Genomic DNA, 15,151 nt, shown 5'->3' on the forward strand with positions numbered 1-15,151 from the left:
AACTTTCAATAAAAGTTAGTGTTGCCAGGCAATGTAGTGCGTGTGCCGGTCGTCCCAGCTACTCAGTACGCTGAGACGAGAGGATTGGTTAAGCCCAGTTCAAGGCCAGCTTGAGCAGCATAGTGAGACCTCCTGGAGCAAAAAAGAAAAAAAAATAGGGTTGGCATTTGTTGTTTTTAGCACCCTGGTGCCCAAGAAAAATCTGGGCACTGGGACAGAGGCAGGTCATCAAGAACAGAATGGAGGCTTGGATGACTTTTCCCAGGGCATAGTGACAGAGCCTTGGGACTGAGGGTGCTTCCCCAGGCTGCACCCCTTGACTGGGCTTGTGGCATTGGAGAGAGAGAGAGGAGTGTGTGGGTGGGGAGGGGGTACACAAGTCTTTCTCTCTTAGCCTAAGAGCTGGCCTGGGAATACCTTCCTCTGGCACAGACCCAACATCAATGATCCCAGAAGTGATCTGTCTGCTGTGAGTCTGGGGACCTCTCCAGTCTCTGTCTAGCCTGGTGGGTGTGGCTGGGAATGAATGTGAGTGGTGGTGGGGAAGGGGGGGACACTAAGGTGCAGGAGTCCTGAAAGGCCCAGAGAGCCAGGAGCCAAGGCCAAGGCTGGTTGGGGCAGAGCAGTGCATCTACCTGGGAGCTGCTCACCTAAGCATGGAGAATTTGCTCCCCTGCTTTAACTCCATGTCCTATTTAATGACAAACTTCTCAGATCAGGCTCAGGGGGGTGTGCAAGCAGGGGGGCATCTTTGGTGGATCCAAGTGCTCTCAGGTTCTAGCTGACCCTTGCTTCTTCTACCTCCTGCTCCTTCATGTCCAGAGGACAAAGAAAGGAAGTTCCCAGAGAATTTCACCCTCAGGGTGACTGCCTATTTTCTGGACTTCCAAAACAAGGAGGGAGGGGTGTCACACCAGTGCCAACTTACCTATAGCCACTGTGCCAGGCACTCATGTCTAAGACTTAATGTGTGCCCACAACAGACCTGCCAGGAGGCATTATTATAACCCCTATAGTATAGATGGGGACACCGAGAGGGGTCGGCATGCGGAGGTCCCACAGCAAGCCAGTTACAGATGTGAAACTAGGACCCAGGAAGGCTGACCTCTGGCCCAGGTCCCCATCTCCCCACCTCTGGCCACTGTGCCAAGACCTCCTAAGCTATGGTGTGCTGTGGAGGCTCAGAGGAGGGCTCTGTGGCCAGCAGCTAGGGAGCATGTGAGATGGTGGCACTGACCAGAGCACAAGCCTTCTCTGCTTGCTCTTGAGGGGCCCAGTGGAACTCACAGTACAGGGTCAAAGCTGAATGAATTATCACCTGAGAATCTAAAATTCTTCCCCCCCCCCCCACTTTTCTCAGATAAAAATCTAGCTGCTCCAATAGACCACTCTTGCCTGACGGACTTTGGGAGTGCTTTTTTTTTTTTTTTTTTTGGTACTAGGGGTTAAATCTTAGGTTGTTCTGCCACTGAGCTATATCCCTAACCCTTAAAAAAAATTTTTTTTTGGATAGTCTTGCAAAATTGCTAGGGCTGGCTTTGAACTCGCAATCCTCCTGTCATAGGCTCCCCAATCCCTGGAATTACAGGTGTGCACCACCATGTCTAGCAGGGGGCTTCATTCTTTGTGGGGGTTTCTCAGAGGCAAAATGCAGAGAAGCTTTTCCCCTGTCGCCAAGAAAGCAAAGCAAAAGCCCCGCAGGGGAGAAGAACCACCCAAACTGGCTACTTGAGAACAGGTGGGGTCAGTATTGATTAACCCTTTCTGAGGACCCCAAGGGCACAAGTCACCTCATTCCCAGGGACCTTTTCAGCATCTATAACCGGTTTCTCTTAGGACTTCACCATTTATAAAGAGGAGTCTCACTGCAGGGCTTCAGAAAGCTGAAGAAGGTGATGTGAAGGGACACCATAGGTCCTCTAACTGCCACCTTTGAGGCATGGGGTCAGGTAGAAAGAGCAGATGCCCCATTGCCTCCTCCCTCTCCGACTTCCCTCAGCTCCTCTGGAGACCAGATACGCTACATTCTCTGACTTCCTTGTATGTTCCATGGAGATTTCCCTCTGCCATTGTCAGTTAAATTGCTTGGTGCCATGGGGATGGGAGGTGGGAGTGGGTGGGGGTGGGAGGTGAGGAGTGGAGTGGGAGTGGGAGGTGGGGTGGGGGGTGGGGGTGTCCCTACTGGTTGCATGCTCTGATCCCACTCAGTTCCATGAATGTAAGTAAATGTGACCATAATCCATCTCTCCACCCCTCTATTCTCCAGTACAAATTAACGAGCACTTGTGATTGCATTGGTAGACACTTTGGGGGCCTAATTGTAAGGAGTTACAGCCAGCTAGGAAGTGAGCCATTGACACCAACAATGATGGAAATATTAGCATTTTTAAATTAAGCTTTTATTGAATATGAGGCTTAGTACTAAAGCATTTTATGCACATTCTCTCATTTAATGCTCATGTAACTTAATCAAACCACTAATAATATTATTATTATTAATTATTCAGATGAGGACCTAATACACAGACATTAACTTGCCTAAGGTTGATCACACAGGCAGGAAGTGATAGAGCAGGCTTTGCACCCAAGCAGTGCTACCTATCAGAGCCACTGGCTGTATGTGGCACTGAGGAGAGAGGCCACTCTCATCTGAGGGTCTGAAATGGCTTCCTGGTAAACATGACTTTTCAGTGGGTCCTTGAAGGAGGAATCAGATGGGAGATACTGAGTTTGTGGCCATGAGAATTCTAGGAACAAGGTAGAAAGTGCAAGGCATGGACAGGACCAAGGAGGAACATGCCGGACAGGAGAGGAGGGTGTGGACATGGACAGACAGGATGGGAAGTGCATGTTTGTACGTTTGAGGTGCTGCAGCTGGTCTAAAGGTTTGAGACTATGGTAGAGATAATTATGACCCCTGGTGACACCTAATTAATTAGGGTATTAGGTATCATTCTATTACCTTAAATGTGTGACTGTTAGCTTACATGTCAAAAGAGACTTTGCACATGGGATAAGGTTAAGGATTTCAGGCTGGGATGAATATTCTGTCCAGGGATCCAGTGTAATCACAAATGTCCTAGTAAGACAGGGGTAGGAGGAGTAGCATGAGAGAAGTGGCCATTAGCAGAGTTAAATTTGAAGATGCTGCACTGCTGGCTTTAGGAAGCAAGGAAGGGGCCGTGAGCCAAGGAACAAGGGAGGCTTCTAAAAGCTGGAAAAGGCAGGAAATGGATCCTGCCCTAGAGCCTTACTAAAGAATGCAAGCTACAAGTGCCTTGATTTTGGCCCAGTGAGACCAAATTTGGGTTTCTGACTACTGGAATTGTGCAATAATTGATGTGTGTTGCTTTCAGTCATTGCACGTGTAGCCATTTGTTATAGCAGCCACAGGACACTAATACAGGGCTAATGCCTGAGCATAACTTGGGCACTGGGGCTTCAAGCAACATTCTTCAACTGGCATTTTAGAAACCTGGATTCAATTTCACAAACATTTTCTAGCACCTTCTATGGATCAGGAGCTATACTAGACCATGGGGAGAAAGTAAGGAGAGATGCAGCTCCTGCCTTGGGTGGAGCTACAGTGTCACTGGAGGGCATGCCAATTGCCATGTTGGATTACAGGTGGGTGCAAGCTGAGAAGATTATCACTAACTGGCAGCCTGAACAGAAACAGCTCCCAACTGGCAGCTGCAGAGCCTTTGTCCAGTTGAAAAGGAGCTTATCTGAAGCACTTAGAGGGGAGCTCTTCTCTGCCAACATGCAGAGACAGTCCAGTAGTAGTTGCTATAAAATATATGTGCCATGGATGCCCACTGCCTTTTCTCAGCAGGGCAGCCAAAAGGTCTCAAAGGCAACAAGGAATGGGGGCCACAAAGGATTTTCCAAAGTACCAAGTGGGAGTCTACACTGATTAGGGGAGAGTCCTGGGAGAAAGCAAGAGGGGCATTAAAGTGCCACCCCCAACTCACCCAGTAATTCCACTCCTGAACATGCTGTTGCCAAAAGACATAGACCAAGATGTTATTGGTGACAATCCAAACTGGAAACAACCCTAATGCCCACTGATAGTAGATTGGATAGATAACATGTGGTATATTCCTACTATGGAACCTAAACACTAAACAGCATTGAGAATGAATGGACTATTACCCCAGCAGTAGGGATAATTCTCACCAACTTGATATTGAACAAATGACGCCAGATGCAGAAGCATGCCTGTTACATGGTTCTATGTGCACGATGTTCACAAAAAGGCAAAACAAATCTATGTGTTAGAAGTCAGGATGGGGGTAGGTGGAGTGGACAGGACAGGGATTGGGAGATGGCACAGAGGGTCTGCAGTGCTGACAATGTTCTCTTTCTAACTCTGGGCATGGGTTAAATAGGAGTGTTCACTGATCATTTATCACACTGTAAACTTGTGATTTGTCCATTTTCCATGAATACATTCTATTACAATATATCTATTTTTTAGATTATTAATAAACATGCTTGGGGGTATTTTGGTGGCTGTGTGATGTAGGGGACATTGACTTGGCGTTACGAAGGCCAGGTTCTAACCTTAATCTGCCTGAGTTAAGATGCTTTGTGACCCTGGACAAGCTCTCAACCCACTCTGGGTTCTAGTTTCCTCCATCCCAAACATGGGAGGGTATGGATTGGATTATATGATTTTTGAAGAAACTCAGCAGAATGCTACAACTGTAGCCAACTTGACTTCTTATGAGAGAGAGGGAGAAAGAGAAAGAGAAGAAAAGAGCATGCCCAGGATTTTATTGGAACTGGAGGTATTTTCCTGTCCTTTTGTTAGAGTGATCATGCGATGATTTGGCTGTACTACTAAACACCCAGTTATTTGACCTTGGTTATAGAGACAGGTGTGTGGTGGACTGGAAAGAACGTGGTGGGCTTTGGGATCATTCAGTCTGGGTTAAAGTTCTGGCAGGGTCCCATCTTAGTTGTGTGTGAGCTTGGGCAAGTTTCTTAACCTCTCCAAGTCTATGTTCTCACAGAAGCTGACTATCACCCGGGTGATGTGAAAATGAAGGATGATGTACCTGGCAAAGCCCTTGATTTGAATCCCTTGCTGGGACCAGACCAAAAAAGGTATTTGATCATCTTGATATTTTGTTGATCCAAATTAAACAAAGCAGGGGTGTCTGGGAGAATCTCAGAGAGTAGACCCCTTCTTTACCTCATCGTGGGAGAGGAGGCTCACCTTACTGAGGGATCTCAGTCCTGACCCTGCCCTTGGGACCCTGGAAGGTATGGACTTTGGAGGGATCACAGAGTTAAAGGGCTGCTCTCTGGCCTGGGAGGGCACAAGTTAGTGCCCTTAGGGCCTGTCTTCACTCTCTGTAGCCCTCCTGGTGCCTTGAAGACCTGCTAACAGCAGGTGCCAGGGAAATCATATTGAGCTGAAGGAGATCCAAACTTTCATGCTGTATTCAGCTCTGGGCCCCGTGATGTTAGAGTCTGGACTCCAAGGTGGGGTTCAGGATGGAAATATAGAAGAATCTTGTCATATGAGGGACAGCTAGAAAAACTGCTGAAGGCAGGGCAGGTAGTTCAGAGAAGATTCCAGAGGTCTGCAGGTCATTGCTTTTTTTTTTTTTTTTTGGTACCAAGGATTGAACTCATGGGTCTTGACCACTGAGCCACATCCCCAGCCCTATTTTGTATTTTATTTAGAGACAGGGTCTCACTGAGTTGCTTAGTGCCTCGTCATTGCTGAGGCTGGCTTTGAACTCACGATCCTGCTGTCTTAACCTCCCAAGTTGCTGGGATTACAGGTGTGCATCACAGCGCCTGGCGGGTCACTGCTTTTGTAAATCTGATAGATTCTGGATTTTCTGACCGATTATGTGGATGCTATGGTGCCTCTAACCTTGACTTTCAGAGAATCCAAATGTGTTCACTATAATGATGTTTTCATTACATATATATGTAATGTATATATGTTTATGTGGAAAAAAAAATGAAACACATAGGCAAAAGAAGAACACAAAACTCATCATTTCAGCATCTGGAGATTGCTTTTGTTCACATTTGTGTGTGTATCCTTCAGATTCATATTCATGATCACGAGGTATATTTGATCACTTGGGGATTTTTGTTGCAAGCAACTACACTACTTAAGGCATACTTAGTTACTCTATTAGGAAAATCCCAAAATAACAACAACTTTACGTAACACAAATTTATTTCTTGCTCACCTAAGTCCCAAACAAAGCTGGGTAGAAAGATGTAGAAGTGCTAGGATATGAATGTGTCCCCCAAAATTTCATGTGTTGGAAAATTAATACCCAAATTCATGTGTTTGGCATCTAGAGGTGGGACCTTTGGGAAGTAAACAGAATTAGATGAGGTCATAAAGTTAGCCCCTCCTCACACCAAATGGCAATAGTGGCTTTATAAGAAGAGGAAGAGAGACCTGAGCTGGCACACTGCCATGCAAAACTCTCCACCACACTGTGTGATGCAGCAAGAAGGCTCTTACCAGATACTGGCATCATGCTCTTGGGTTTCCCAATTTCTAGAATTGTGAGCTTAATAAATCTCAGTTCTTTATAAATGAGCCAATCTGTGGTATTCAGTTATAGCAACAAAAAATGGATCAGCAGGCTGCTCTCGTTTACACAATCTTACAGAGAACCAAGCCACAGGTGGCTCTGCCCATTTAATACATAGTTTCCTAAGTTACCAACCAATAGGAAACCAGCAGATAAGGGCAAGAGAGAGAGAGAGAGAGAGAGAGAGAGTGGAAGACCACGCAGAAGGACACTGTGGGCCTGAAGTGGGGTCCATACTATTATTTCCATTTGCCAGAATTCAGTTACATGGCCATACTTAACAAAAAGACTGTTAGAGGACTCACAAAATTGACAGGAGGCTGGGGTGCCAGGAATAAACGTAGCAACCGCCCCATAGCAACTGGGCCCATCACTGTCACCCCCCGACCCCCATTCCACCTGCCAAAAATTGTCTGAAATTCTTTCTTGGATTCTGGTGTCACTCTTTTGGGATCCAACATTGTAGAAGAGAGCATCTATCTGATTGAGGAAGCCCAATCATGCCCTCAAACAGGAGAGGCTGGGTTTGGCACCTTTACCTCAGCATTCAGAGACAGACTCTTCCTCCTGCTGGGGTCTTCCACCCGCTTCACAGAGAAACAATTTTTCTCCCCCCAGCTTTATTGTAATATAGTTGACAAATCAAACTTGTATTTATTTAAAATGTTCAGCATGATTTGATATAAATTGTAAAGTGGTTATCATAATCAAGCTCATTTACACATCTATCACATCACATTTTTTTGTAGTGAGAACACTTAAGATCTGCTCTGTTAGCAAGTTTCAAGTACACAATGCACTATTATTCAATAGTCACCATGCTATGCATTAGATCCAAGAACTTATTCATCTTATAACTGAAACTTTGTACCCTTGACCAACTTCTTTCTGTTCCTGCCCATCCTCCCCAGTCCCAGCAACCACACCGATTTATTCTCTGCTTTTGAGTTCAATGTTTTTAGATTCACATATGAGCAAGATAATGCAGTATTTGTCAATACTGATAAAAAAAGAGACCATTATTCTAGAAGCTATTCAGAAAGAAGATTGGTGCTAGGTAGTCAAAATAACAAATTTTTATATTATATCACTCTGTTATTGGGCTCAGGACCCTGCCCTTTCTGGCAGTCTTACCCACTCCCAGGCCCCACAATTGAGTGGCCATAGCCATTACAGGATTTGTACAGCAATGGAGAAAAGCCAGAATATCAGATAAGTGGAATTGCCCAAAAGCCTCATGGAAAAGAGCCACGAGGAGTTCAAGCACTTGATGTAGCAAAGTATCACCAAGGTTAAGGCCTCAAATACACAAGGACAACTTGTCCAACTCTCCCCATCGTCAACCTACAACTGATAAAAGCAGCCAGAGGGACAGGAAATATAAGGCCTGCAAATGTAAATTTTACTTTCAGTTCCTCAATTTGGAGATGTTTTGTCTTTAGGGAACCCTAGTCCACAACTGCCAGTCCTTGAGACGCTCCAACTGGCATTTGAAATAAGAAGTACACGAAAAGATGCTCAATGTTGTTGGTTCTCAAGGAAATGCAAATTAAAACCAGGAGACGTGACTATACACTTACCAGAAATGGCTAAAATGAAAAAGACTGATATCACCAGTATTACTAAGGGTACAGAGCAACTGGAACTCATGTACATTGTTGGTAGGAGCATGCAATGATAGAACCATTTTGGAAAATTGTCTAGCAGGTATGAAATAATAAATATACATATTGCTCTCTGCCCAATATGTCCCTTTTGAAAACCCCTGTAATTTCCTGAGCAATAGAGATGCTAAGAGGACCTTTTATTGTAATATTTGGTTTTTGACTCCAGTCCCTGGCACAGAGCTTCTAAATCCCTTGGGATTCCTTGGACAACAGGAGCATCTTTTGTTCTAATAAGGTGACTTTCGGTGGGTTCCTGGATAGCCTCAGAATGGGAATTGGTTGCCAGGGGACAAACTATGTGATTAAAGTGTTAGAACTTTTAGCCCTATCCTCCTGACCTATGGGGAGGGAAGAATCCCCCAATCCCATTGGGTTGAGTTAATCATCATTGGCCAATGATGTAATCAGTCATGCCTACACAATGAAACCTCCATGAGATCCACCCCAAACACAGGGCTCCAATGGGCTCCAGGGTAACCGAAACTGTGAAGGTTCCAGAGAAGGGGGCAGAAGCTCTATGCCCCTCCACACATGCCTTACCCTATGCATTTCTTCCATCCAGATGTTCATCTGTTTTCTTTGTAATTTCCCTTATAATAAACCAATAAATTATTTCCCTGCATTCTGTGAGCCACTCTGATAATTAATCAAACACAAGGAAGAGTTATTGCAACCCCAATTTATATCCAGTGGGCTATAAATCTCTTTCTTCCAGGTTACAAACCTGAACTTGCAAAGAACATCTAAGTAAGAGGTAGTCTTGGACTGAGCCCTCAACCAGGCGGCAGATCTGATGCTACCTTTGGGTAGGCAGTGTCAGAACTTCGTTAAATTAGAGAACAAACAGCTGGTGTCTACTGCAGAATTGCTTGCTTGACTCTTGGTGAGAAGAAACTCACACCCAGCAGTTAAACAGACTAATTTATTCTATGACTTATTCTATGACACATTGTGTCCACTCCCAGGTATTTACAGATGAGAAACGAAGCTACATGTTCACACATGAATTATACAAGGAGCTTTATTCATGATAGACTAAAACAGAAAACAATTCAAATCTCCATCATTAGGCTAATGGATAAACAAAATTGTGGTATTCATTTGACATCATACTTATCAAAACGATGAACTACATACAGACACCAGCACAGATAAAGCTCAAAAATATGATGAGCAAAAGCAGCCACACTAAAAGATTAGTACTGTATGTTTCCATTTATTTGGAGTTCAAGAACAAACTCAGTCTGTGATGCTAAAACTCAGAATATTAAGCAAACTTTCTAGGGTGATATATTTTATATTTTGATCAGGTAATAATCAAATGAGTATACATGTGCATAAAAAGTCATTGAGAAGTTCACTTAAGTTTTGTGTACTTTACTTTTATACTTTAAGTAAATACTATTAAATTTAAAAATTAAAAAAATTCCTATTGGATTATGGTAGTCCCTTTCAAGTAAAAGCACACTTTCCCCAGAGTTAGTTCCCTGCTTTTGGATGTGCAGGGAGATTTACTCCTTCTTCCTTGATAATAGGGGGCTGGACTTGGACCCAGGGTCCCTGCTGGCCTCCTCTATGGTGGTACAACACACACAAATGCATGCACGCATGAGCACACACCTGTGTACACATTTGTGAGTTGAGGAGTCTGAAGATGAAGTGGGGTGGAAATAAGGAGACAGCTCCACCTAACTCAAGCTTCTGCTCATCCCACAAGCTCTTTTCTTCTTGTTTCTTATTTTTCTCTTCCCTCATGGAATAACAGATTCCTCTTTGGCATCATGCCAGGTAATTTACCATCATCTTCCAAGGCCTTGCCCTTAGAATCTCAAACTCCTCTCTGAACTGTTTATCAACATATTTTCCCAAAGATAGTTTCCATTCTAAGAGCAACTCAAAGCCAGCAATTTAGATACACAGTTTTAGATGCTAATTCACCATCATTATAACAGGACCACTGCGACTCTATTTCTGAACAGATTCCACACTTGCTCTCCCTATCTCCTGGGCTGGCAAACGGCACTGCACTATTCTGACAGGGCAAACAGGCTTCTGAGTGGGACTTGGAGCCAAGAAGGGTGAGCTGGGTTCAGATGATGGGGGAAACTTGCATGCTGAGGGAAGGATTTGGATTTGATTATTCTACTTGGGAATCCATCAAAGATTCTAGAGCAGGTCTGTGACTTAGCAGAATGGAACTTCTGGAGATTCCATAATCTGGAATGCAACTCAATGATTGGAGGGGGATAGGCAGCTCAATGATTGGAGGGGGATAGGCAGAGGATGCTGAGGGATCACTTAAAGCAGAGAACAGGTCTGGGAGATTCCGAGGAATAGCCACAGGCTTTAGTAATAGGGAAGGAGAGAAAGAGGAAAATAAGAGATGCTTTGAAGGATGAGCCCCAGGGTCTGAGGGGGAGGCCAATTCTCCTCTCCTAACCTAGACCAGTCTGTAACTTGCCAGGTGCCATCCTTAACACAGACCATTACTGTTGAGATAGGACTGACCAAGGCTGAAGAAAATTCTGAAGAAACCTTTAAGTGTAGCTTTAATACACACATGCAGAGTGCATCCTTGAACAGTGGCACCATTGAGACAAATGTCTCAGCCAATTTTCCAGCCTTCCATCTTATCTAGCTTTTTTTATTTCTAAATATAATACTTCTAGGCAGATGCATGTACAGAGCTCTTTGTATCAAATAACAGTAGTCATCATTTACTGAATGCTGTGCCAAATGCCGTCTAAAGGCTTTTATTGTTAATATTCAATATTCCCCACAACCTCATGAGGTTGTAAGAGGGTAGGCACCCTCTTATAGACAAGAAACTGAAGTGGAAAAGTTAGATAACTTACTGAAGCAATCACAGCTAGGAAGTGGCAGAGTTAATATCATGTACTCAAGATACTGATGGGCTTATTTTCTGGGAAACAAACAAACACAGTAGGAGACAACCTAACAATGTGATCCCAGCTCAGCTTCTGACCAGTACAAGCCTCAGTGGGTCATCTTTAAAATGTAAGTTCCCTCATGAGTACACTTTTGGGAGCAATGGCTAGTTTACTATCTCAATTATGGGGATGGTTTCATGGGTATTTTTGAATATCAAAACTTTTCAAATGGTATACTTGATGTGCGATTCATTGTGTGTTGATTATACTTTAATAGAGCTGTTTTTAAAATAGCAATTATGTGATGCAATTAAAATATTTGTAATATTATCTACAGCGACTCTATAGTGACTTTGTCTTATGTGATTCCATTACATTGTTCAAGTATGATATTCAAAATTCATGGTCATTTTTGAGTGTATTTCTTTGAAAATTTTGCTTTGCCTCAGAACAAAAAAAAAGTCTCTAAATTAAAACTAAGAGTTACAATGACTCAAGAAATGTTTTATAATCTGGCATTGCTGAAAACATAACACAAAATTTGCAAAGATGCTGTTTATAACAATGTAGTGATTTTTGTTAAAATAAGCCTCCAGTATTCTACATGAATATTGCCAACTCCAAAATACCTCCCTAACCACCCAGAACTCAACAGAATACTATTCCTTTATGGAAACATGGAGTTAGAGCTTTATTTCCACTCATTCTTGCCTTCTGGGTGGGCATCAATGGGCCCCATCTCGACACAGTGCCTCTTGCAGAGTTGGGACTCTAAAGGCATTTGTTTGTGAAACACTGGGAGGGCCTGGATATCCTCCCTCTGGACTCTGGAACCTCAGGAGAGGGGTACCTGACCAGAAAACCTCAGAATTCTATCCATGAAGACCAAATACATGGCACTCTCTCACTTTCATAGTTTTTCCTTCCCAAATAGAAGTCCCTCCAACCTCTGGTGGCAGCAGCTCTGGGTAAAGGTCAACTTTTAGGAGGAATGGGCCTCTCAAAGAATAGGCCCAAACCCACAGAAGCATCACAGGTCACTTGGGTTTCGGCTGTTCGAGCAAGGTTAGTTACAATTGGGCAACTATTTCAATGTTTATTCTTAGAAATTCCCAGGGCTTGAAGTGCTGACAAAATTGGCCCACACCAGGGATCACCCAGGGTGCTCAGACATGGCTAGTCTGCAAGCTCCTCAAGGACAAGTGTGACCTTAATCTAGCACTGTACTGTCAGTGCCCAGCACAGAGCAGGTGCCCAAAAACCACACTGTGGGGAAATCGGTGAATTCTATTGTGTGAGAATTTGCTCTGTGTACCTGGTAACATACATTGTCTTCATTTGTTTTTACAATTACCCTTTGAAACAGGTGTTCATCATTTTACAAAGCAGGGAATGGTGGCTCAGACAGGTGAAGTAATTTGCCTGAGTCATTAAGAGGTTGGTTTTCTCCAAGAAGTCATCTTTCAAGATTTTGTCTACGGCCATACCACCCTGAACGCGCCCGATCTCGTCTCATCTTTCAAGATTTTGAAATAATAGCCTGGATGACCACTGCTGTTTTGGAGGCCAATAAATTATATTCTCTTATTGGAGGAGCCCTGTGTTCTCCCCTCAGAGCATGATCCCCACTGTCCCTGGTCTCTCTGCTGTCCAGGTACTGTCCTCTCTGCTCTTTCTTGCCACTCTGGCACTGCATGGTCTCAGTCCCTCTCCATTCTCCAGGCTCTCCTCTTGCCTCTCTGTTAGCTGTTCTTCCTCTGCCCACTTGCTCTAAGGGCAGGTGTTCCCCAAGGCTTCTCCCTGACACTCTTTCTCCTTCTACCCCCTCTCTCTGGGACATTCTCTCATACTTGTTATGACCAGCTCAGACCTCTCCAGGAGACAACCACCTAGGCCCTGATGATTGTTGCTAGTTAGTCCCTCCCTGAGAATGTAGCTTCTGCTCTCAGACCTTCACTAGCTCCCCAAGGTCAACAAAAGGGGAACAAACTTCTCCCCAAGGTATTCAGGGCTCTGGTATACCTGCCCTCATTTTCCTCCCAATTCAGAATCTTCCTCCATCTGAGCCCTGTGCTCTTTGCCTTTATTCTGCTGTCCCTTCAATATGGCTTCCCTCCCTGCGACCTCTGCTCAAGGTACTTCTACCTTACTGGTCTATAACGTACATGCTCCTCCTCCAAGAAGTCCTTCCTGACACCCTTCCCTACCTAGTGTGCCTTCTCTTTCTTTGGGAGACTCCATGGAAAACCATGCCAGCATTCCTTGGGTGACACCTACTTCTGTGCTTGCTTTGATTCTATCACCCTGAGTCAGAAAGGAAGCCTAGCACTGGGAGTCAGGCAACAAGGCTCATTCTATGCTGTTTAGTGTTACCTATTCATCTAAGAGTTCCCCAGTGTAAAAATGAAGTGATAGGACCGCATCAGCATTTCTCAAATTTCATTTGAGTACCACCATGCTTGCTTTTATTCTTGAACCACAAGTATCATATGCTTATTTATCTTTTTAAAATCTAAATTAAAAGTATACTTTATATTGTTTACTGTGACTGCAAAACAAAGGTCATATGTAATAAAGGTTATAGTAAAAAAAAAAAAAACTAAGGTAACCACGAAAATAAACACATAACGGATAAATTTTTGTATAATGTCTCAAATCCTATGTAGAATTCTGGGAAAAAAATCTAGATCACCAAAGTCTTTGTCAGAGATAAACAAAAGTGGACACTAGTCGAAATGGTAAGGACCAATTTTCATCAGTAATTAGGGAAGAGAGTTCAGCTTGAACTGAGCTCAACTTCTATTTGCACAAAAGCCACTGGGTCTTTTACAGGGAGGATGAGAGAGCTGGGAGAGAGACAAGCAGGGGTTCAGCAGAGTCAGGAAAACGAAAAATTACAAGCCTAGGTTAGTGTAATTAATATTAAGCCAGCTGGATGTGCTAGCTAGCAATGATCAAAGTTAGGATTCTACTGTCCCATGAGACTGGGAGACAGAGGCCTATCCTCAGGTGTTGGCTGGAACAAACAGTAAATTCTTTTGCCAGCCTTGAGTTTTCTCAGGCAGGAACTTTAAGGGGGCAGGGTACTAGGGTCATCTAGAGATGTAGTCTTGAGCTATTAGAAACTATTTTAGTGTTCATAGATGTAGGTTGAGGTCTAGACCAAGAAGGAGGCTTAAAAGAGCCTAACTGGAGTTTGGTCAAGGAGAGAATGTCAGCTTTTAGCTTAGACAAAAGCAAAAAGTAAAAATAAAAAGTACATCAACATGTGTTGAGACTACTTACAAGGTGCTTGATACGGTTGAAGTAGGTACGCTAATATCATCCCCTTTCAACAGGCTGAAGAAACTGACACCCAAAAAGGTTAAGACACCTGCCCAAGGTTACATAGCTAGAAAGAAGAGTAGTGCTGGAAATTCACAATAGCCAAACTATGAAACCAGCCCTGGTGCCTATCAACAGATGAATGGATAAAGAAAATGTGGTCTATATACACCATGGAATTTTATTCAGCCATAAAGACAAATGAAATTTTGTCATTTTCAGGAAAGTAGATGGAACCATTATGTTAAGTGAAATAATCCAAAATTCCGGATGAACAGCTTTGAGTCTTTGTCCAAAGGCAACTGCTCTACAGGGGCATATTTCAGAGGAAAACAATACCATCAACAAGTGAAACAAGTAGTTTAATTTCTTCTGGACATTAAGTCATTTGTCACTCCCATTGTACATATGGAAGAGGGGGGTCAGACCTGCTTCAGCTATAAGACCCCACATGAGGCCAGGGGATTCCAGGGAGGGAAGCAGGGGCCTTCCACTCCCTGATAGTGTTGCACCTGCAGAATTAAGCCAAACTAAGAGGTCAAGGGTCGTATGTTTTCTCTCATGTGTGGAAGCTAGAGAAAGAAAAGATAGGTGTGTGTGTGGGGGGGGGGGGGCTTCTCATGTAAATCAAAGGGAGATCAGAAGAATAGAGGAAAGAGACTAGGAGGTAGAAGGAGGAAAGGGAGGGGGA

At 43.8% G+C, this 15,151-nt stretch overlaps 1 long non-coding RNA gene across 1 annotated transcript; it reads left to right on the forward strand.

The window, feature by feature from the left end:
• The first annotated feature begins 52 nt into the window (after window positions 1–52).
• LOC125613364 lies at window positions 53–13,766 on the forward strand. Its single transcript, XR_007343914.1, has 3 exons — window positions 53–469; window positions 5,019–5,112; window positions 12,503–13,766. It is a non-coding gene; the product is annotated as an uncharacterized LOC125613364 (long non-coding RNA).
• Window positions 13,767–15,151: the final 1,385 nt, after the last annotated feature.

This window comes from Marmota marmota, unplaced genomic scaffold, assembly GCF_001458135.2.
Source record: "Marmota marmota marmota unplaced genomic scaffold, marMar, whole genome shotgun sequence".
Taxonomy (NCBI): Eukaryota; Metazoa; Chordata; class Mammalia; order Rodentia; family Sciuridae; genus Marmota; species Marmota marmota.